The sequence below is a fragment of the Medicago truncatula genome, chromosome 6, assembly GCF_003473485.1.
Source record: "Medicago truncatula cultivar Jemalong A17 chromosome 6, MtrunA17r5.0-ANR, whole genome shotgun sequence".
NCBI lineage: Eukaryota > Viridiplantae > Streptophyta > Magnoliopsida > Fabales > Fabaceae > Medicago > Medicago truncatula.
This window is the reverse complement of record NC_053047.1, coordinates 1,203,124-1,210,872: the sequence shown is the minus strand read 5'-3', so window position 1 is coordinate 1,210,872 and position 7,749 is coordinate 1,203,124. Positions and strand designations below refer to the sequence as shown.

Below are 7,749 nucleotides of genomic sequence, written 5' to 3'. Positions count from 1 at the left end.
CAACACTCCCTCCATGTACATAGACAACCGCTTGTCTCCCACGTTCTCCCTTGAGGAAACCGTTTCTCTTTTGAAATTCGAATCTTCCCGCTTCAAAGGCAGTTGCTTGACTTCGATGGCTTCGTCTCTTGCTCTGTATCTTGTCGAACTTCAAAGCTTTGAGACTTCTTATACTAAATCCAACATCTCGTTGAACTCCTTTTATTGAAGAAAAGATTTCGATTCCTGCAAGAGTAAAAGTCAACTAATGCTGGAACATAAAGATGATTGAAGCTCGAAACTTTATTGTCTCAAGGTTTGCTAGACTATTTTCATGTTTTGCAATCTAATCATTGTTGAAAGTTAATTGAATTCATAACTCCCTGTCGGAACGATACTCTTTTATTACTACTTCGGTAAAACCGTGCACTTGCAGTTTTATCCCATCAAGAAGTAAAAAAATTCTTAGAAACCATATACAACCACAATGCAATAAAGAAGGCACAGTTATGTATTTTTTTAGTGATGATAGGTAAACACCCATAGGTGGCATACCACTCCTCTACCACCCTTATGTGGCATTTTTTTTTTAATTTCAGACCTCTTCTCTCCTCAAACCCCTCTCTCCGTTAATTGCTTTAAGTTACTGCAATTGAGCATTAATGAGGTTTATTAGCTTTCTTTGTAGTCCACTCATACCATTAAAACAAACAATACCAAATTCAAAAACCAAAAAGAAATTTGAGACTATACAAGGAAGTAATGGATCATGTAGTTGCAACTGTTTGTATATTGATGAACATATAATCTGTCTCTTCTTCGAGCAACCCACTGCCTCCCTCGGCCTTATGGCCGCCGGATTTACCGTCTCCGTAGAAAACGTTAGATCTGAACCAAAAAAAATGATACAGTGCGGGAGAAAAGAAGATCACCGGCGATGTGACATTTCTGGATCTGAACAGCTTGAAAACAGGCGGCGGTGGTTATGAGGAAGAAGAGGCGGCGGTGCGGTTGCAACTTTGAAGAGAAGAGGTGGCGATTCTGGTGGTGTTAGGGTCGGAGAAAGGTGAGAAGATGACAGAGGGTTGGAGGCGCGAAGAATGGGGTGGCGGTGGTGGTGATATGTGGAGATGGAGAAATGAGAAAGAAGAGAGCGAAGGGAAAGACTCGTGTTTGTTTTTCTTGCATTGATAAAATAAATAATAAATAATAATAAAGGCCACTGTTGCTGTGTTTTTCTTGCATTAATAAAATAAAAAAAATAATAACAAATGCCATCTAGGTGTGTGTATATGGGTGGTAGGGGAAAATGTGTGTTCATGAATATTTACTCTTATAATGATGGTACTAGTGCAATGGTTTTTTTTTATTGGCAAAATTACAGAGATCGAAGCAAACATAGAAGTTAACTAAAAATGAAAACCTTTTCTAATGCGAATGCACTTTGTAGTTTCTGGAGGTGGTGAATATAGTGTCCTGAAGAATGAAATCATTCAACCCAATGGCTTACTCTGACATCATAATACAAAAGAAGAGCCTCCTTCATTATCTCCGGTCGAGCCACCGCTTTGGCTCTTTCTCTTCCTGGTGGATGGCTACATGGAAAACTTGCAAGCACCGGATATTTTACAGGTGCATCTAACTTTGCCATCTTCTCATAGTATTTAGGTGCCTGCTGGGGATCATAGCCAGCTGCTGCCATCAGTAGAAGCCCAATGTAATCAGCTTCATATTCAAACCTGCAAATTGTGAATAAATTTTGTTGAGAACAAGCACTTGTATATGTTCTATTAAGAAGACAACATTGACTAGCAGAAAAGACCATTGGATTAGAGCAGATGCATAACATGTTTTAAAGCATAGCATAAACATACAAAATTATCATTTTGAGTATCTTAAATGTAATAGCCCTAGATTAGCAGAATTATTCTTCTGGTTGTCACAAATTCCACCCATAAAAGTATGGAAGTGCTCCTGACTCACCAATTTCATTTTCTTTAACTCACCAAGTCTCTATTTTAATTTTGGCTTAAATATGATTTTCGTCCCTGTAATTTGGACCCGTTTTGATTTTCATCCCTGTAAAAAAAAAAGTTTGAAAAACATCCTGTAAATTTTTTTTTGTTTTAAAAAGGTCCCTGGCCCCACTAAAACGTTGAAGTGACATGGTTTTTGCCACGTGGCAGTTGCTGACTGTGCAACTTATGTCACGTGGCATGCCACATAATATTAAATTTTTAAAATCTAAAAATATAAAAATAATTAAAATTATTTTCTGAAATTATTTTTATCATATAATTTTCAGAAAAAAAAAATTTTAAATTATAAGATCTGAAATTTCTAAAAAAAAAATGAAATGATTTTTTTTTAAAATATGAAGAAAAAAATATAATTTAACAGTTTTTTTTTAATGATTTTTGAATTTATTTTCATATTTTTTAATTTAAAAAAATAATTTTAATTTTTTAATTACGTGGACTGCCACGTGGCAAAACCCATGCCATATCATCACAAATGTGGGGTCAGGGACCTTTTTCAAATAAAAAATTTTTACAGGATGTTTTTCAAACTTTTTTTTTTTACAGGGACGAAAATCATATTTAAGTCTTTAATTTTTATTCAATCATGTATACACCTTCAATTTTATTATCAATGAAAGGAATCTACTACAGTTAAAGAACAAAACGATAAATCAATCGATCAAAAAAGAGAGATAATGAATTAATCTTACCGTCGATTCATCCAATTCATCGCTGTTTGGTAAAAATCAATGGTGACAAATCAATTAAGCACATGGTCTATCATACAAATCAGAAAGAACTCTGACCGCCTTTCACAACCGTGATGAGCCATAATATGTGCAATCTAATTAACGAGAAAACCGACATTATTTTTTCAACAACAAAAAAGAGAAAGAGTCAAGATTCACAATGCAACTGCAACTGCCACAATGTGTTATACAAAAGAAGATGATGAATTACCTCATGTGCAAGCATAGTTGCTAACTCTACATCAGTTGGATGAAGCTCAATGAAAGTAGTGGATGCAATAATCTTCCCACCCGGACAAACTAAAGAAGGAAAAGAAGTAACAGGGACACCAGTCACGATCAAAACCTCCCAATTCAATCCATCCAAATGAGACAAAGAAGGTGGTAGCTTTCGGGTCATACGCAACCAAACACGGTGCCAAAAGCCATACTGAGAAATATCATCAGAAATAGACCTCAATTTGTTGATCTCTGAATGCATGGCGCCAACAATATTTTTGGTGATCCTTGTAACCCTAACACTATGTGAATGTGTTGAAGCTAATGTCAGCCCTTGAAACAGTTGTTTCCACTCTTCAAACTCTCTCTGACCAGAAATCCTCTCGGTGGAAGCTTGTGTTGGGTCAATGAAACGGGTTCGGTTAATTTATGGAACAGTCTCAGCATTTTGTAAGCGGAATCCAAGGTGTGGAGAAATTACAGGTGAAGCAATTGAAGCAGCGGCGAGAGTAAAATATCTGAGCTTTCCCATTGCTGTACTGTATGAAGAGTAACCAGAAGCCATATGTAAACGTAAGTGAGTAGTTATTTCATATAATTAAACATATAAAGTATGTAAGCAATATCTCATACACAATCACAAATATATACATGCATAGCAGCATTAAGCAAGTTTAGTCTGTAAAAAAAGTTAATTTGTAAATGCATATGAAAAGATTAGTTTCTAAATGAGTTACTTAGGAAGTTCATACCTCTTATGTTCACCACATGTCATCACGAAACAAGTTAATGGCAAGATTTCTATCTAATATCCATATCCATTAGGATCTTATTATCATATTATGTATTCTGATGAGGACTAATGAAATAAATAAATGCATTAGGCAAATCAAACTATACATCAGAAACCACTTTTATAAAGCAATGCAAGCCCAACAATGCTGAGATCGATGCTGCACTTCAATTTTTGTTTCTACTCCCAATTCCTAAGACAGAGGTGATGTCTGTTTTGAGCAGTTTCACTTTTGGAACTCCTATATTATTCTCAACTTTTAATGTCAGAGATGTTGATCACCACTTATATCAGTTTAGACCATATTTCTATCCGATGTGTGACTGACTCTCGATCAAATTTCAATGCAGAGTTGCATATTGTGAAGTTAAAAAAAGACTTAGAAATTTGCGGCAATTGAAGACGTATGTGAATGTGATTGTGAATGCATCAAATTCTCAAATGAACAAAAAAAGAACTTCCAACAAGTGAGGCAATGCAATTTCTCAAACAAAAAAAGAAAAAAACTTCCAACAACGAGACACATACACATGTTAACGAACAATTTCTCAACTACAATCACAAAGCTACAAAAAGAGAAAAGGAAAAAATAATTATAGCTGCTAAGTTACTCTTGTAAATTATTACTCCCATTTTGCAAATATTACAAGCTGCATAATATTACATTTCTGACTAGGGATGTATTTGCAAATTTGATACATACTCACATATCCGCGGACTAAAATGGTTCTGTGGCCATTACAAAAACAATAACTCAGGACTATCAAACCAAAGTTCTGGAATTTAGAAAAAGGATTGAAAAGAGAGAAAAATATTGTTACCTGCAATCTGGAATGGAAGTGAATCTGCAAAAAAAGGAAATGTAACAAATAAAGGACCCATTTGGATTAGCTTATTTTTGAGCTTATGAAAAATAGCTTTTGCAAAAAAAAAAAAAAAAATTTTTATGTTAATTCATAAATTCTCTCACTAATGAAAATTGTATTTTCACAAGTTGTTTTTTCATAAGCAACCTTGACAAGCTTAAGCTTATGAATAATACATAAAAGCTCATTTATCTAAATATGCTATTTTGTATAAGCTCAAAAGTAAGTCAATCCAAACAGAGCCAAAATGCACAAACATACTAGATTGTTGAAATTCATGTCAACAAAGATGAACCATAAACAACAAAAGAAGTTAACAACGCATTCAAATGCTTTAAAATAGTTGATTTCAAGAAGGAAAGATTAAACCTTTAAGCTAAACTTAGTTACCCATTTTTTGACTAAGTGAATAATGGATAGTAGAATATAGAAACAGAGCAAACAAAAAAATGAAGAACACAAGATTGAGAAGAAGTGATGTTGTTACCTTTGTGTGGTTCTTGAGGAGAAAGAAGGGTGCTGAAGAGTGTGAGGGTGAGAATTGAACAGTGATAGTTGGACTCATAAAACGACAGAAAATTGGTTAACGTTGTTTGTCCAACAATTTGGAATGAGACAGGTGGCACAGAAAAAGACAAAATCAAAGGATGTTACTTCTGTCTCCACTCTTCCCACACACAACAACGTATAATATGTTCCCGACATTCCAACTACAAATCATTTTATTAAGAAATTTTGAAAAAGGGCGTCAAAGTTAGCGCAGAGCTATGAAATATAGATATTCCTTGAACAGTTTCTATAATTATAATAAATTATATAATTTTTTTAAAGGTTAAAATATGTTTTTGATCCCTGCAAATATAACGAGTTTGGTTTTTGGTCCCTGATAAATTTTTTTTTGAAATCCATCCCTGCAAAATTTTTGTTTTTAAAAATAGTCACTGAATCCACTTTTTTGCTGATTTGTCACATTTCTACCTACGTGTCAGTTGCTGACTGTGTTAAGCTTCCCACATGTCCTCCACGTGGCAATTATGCTATTTAACATATTTTAAAAATTCAAACATATTTTTGGAATTTAAAAAAACCAATTAATTTTAATTTAAAAAACAGCAGAAAAGGGGGTAATTTTAATTCCAAACAACATTGATGTTCATCCCCAAATTTTAATTCATAAATTTGGATCTACAGTCTCTAACACACACACAGGAAAATGAATCACGCACACAAACTCAGCTTTTATGTAACTACAAATCTGCATACCATATCAAAACCCAGTACCACTTTAAACTTGAAAAATTCCTTCAAACTTACACAACAAAGCTATTACTTGCTTTCTGTTTTCAGTTTTCACCACACCAATCCAACCTTCTACCTTTCTTCTTCAAGCTAAACTCAAATCAACACAACAAATTCATCCCCAAACCCGAAATCTGAAAAGGAGGAAATTTTAGGGTTTTAGATTTTTCCCCTTTTTTCCTCTTCTTCGATGACCTCAACTTCAACAGCAACGGCGTCCTCAACTTCAACAGAAACGGCGCGAACGGCAAGGCCATTAGTTTGGGTTTTGGATTCAGTTTCGATAGCCATGGAGATTGTTTTGGTGTTTATAATAGTGTTGTTGTTTGTAAGTTGCAAGAAGTGTTGTTGTAACTGTGGCTGTTTTTATGTTAATGGAAGGTGAAACATGGAGAAATGGTGTGAGTGTGAGTGGATGGATCATGAGGATGAAGGAAAAATGGTGAAGATGGGGAAATATGTTGTTGTTGCAGAAGAAGAAGAAAAGGGTTGGAGAAGAACAGAATGCTGAATCTCTAATTTTTTTATTTAATTAAACCTTTTTTTTAAATTAAATTAAATTTTAATTAAAATGATTTTTAAATATTTTAATTAAAACAATTGCCACTTGTGTGCCATCTGTACGTTTTTGCACGGCAGCAAGGGCCACATAAGTAAAAATGTGACAAAACAGCAAAAAAGTGGACCTAAGGACTATTTTTAAAAACAAAATTTTTATAGGGACGGATTTCAAAAAAAAAAAATTACCAGAGACCAAAATCCAAATTTGTTTTATTTACAGGGACTAAAATCATATTTTAGCCTTTTTTAAAATAATATTTTTGTCGGTATATTCTGTGTCTGTATCGTATCTGGTGTATGTGTCCATGCTTCATAGCACACCGCTAGTGTTTGAGTTGTTGTTTGATGGAAATATTATGTATATGAGATTGTGTTTAGGTTGACTGAGCTAAATACTCTGCCAAACAATGTAAACAAAATGGATACAATATTGTTTAAATTCGTTGGAATGATTTTAACTTAGTTTTTCTTTGAAAAGATGTTCCAAACCTAAAATATATTTTAGGGTTTATTGGTGTAGAGAAAAATATTTGATAATTATTTAACGTCTCTCTGAAGACTTATAAAGTGTACATGTTCTTTGTTGTTAGGTTTTCACTATGTTGGGTAAAACGTCTTTGGTTTAGATACGTTGCGAGTTACCTTCAAAAAAGAGTTTTTGTTGCTTACTTAAACTCATATGTTGATTAACACAGACAGATCGAGGACATTCTCTTGAAACACCATATTTTTCTAAATGCTTTGATGATTTATGTGCTATGCTTAGAATTTTATCACTTTATCCAAACAAATGAATTTGAATAATGAGAATAAATTAAAACATTTGAATTGCCTAAAACTTTAATTAATTCATCCAAACACACTCTAAGGTATTACTTGAAAAATGAAGAAGGAAAGTAAGGGAAGAATTTGAAGGAAGGGTGAGAGAAATTGCATTTTTTTTTTTGGGATTGTTTTCGAAGGAAATAAAAGGAAGGAAAAGAAAAATCATCAGGGTTGAGTTTAGTGAAATGGACTACATATTTCCACAACTTATCGAATCAATGTTCAAATTTCAGTTACATAATGTCTCGAATAAGATTACATTTGGTGGAGGAAACTAATATAAAAAAGAAAAAAGTGAAACTTTTCGGAAACAAAATGAGGTGAAAACTTGCAACTAATTTCAAAGTGGTCTTTATAAACTATCATGGTACGTATAACAATTCAATTCAATGTTATGGATTTGAGAGGATATTCTTGTTTTTTGAGTTCAACAAAAG

The 7,749-nt window shown here is 33.5% G+C and overlaps 1 long non-coding RNA gene across 1 annotated transcript; it reads right to left on the bottom strand.

Annotated features, from left to right (window-relative positions):
* Positions 1-560: 560 nt before the first annotated feature.
* On the bottom strand, positions 561-6,428 carry LOC11434890 (uncharacterized). Its single transcript, XR_003012915.2, has 3 exons — positions 2,961-6,428; positions 2,711-2,844; positions 561-1,718 (listed from the first exon to the last, which is right to left on the bottom strand). It is a non-coding gene; the product is annotated as an uncharacterized lncRNA (long non-coding RNA).
* Between the last annotated feature and the right edge of the window lie 1,321 nt (positions 6,429-7,749).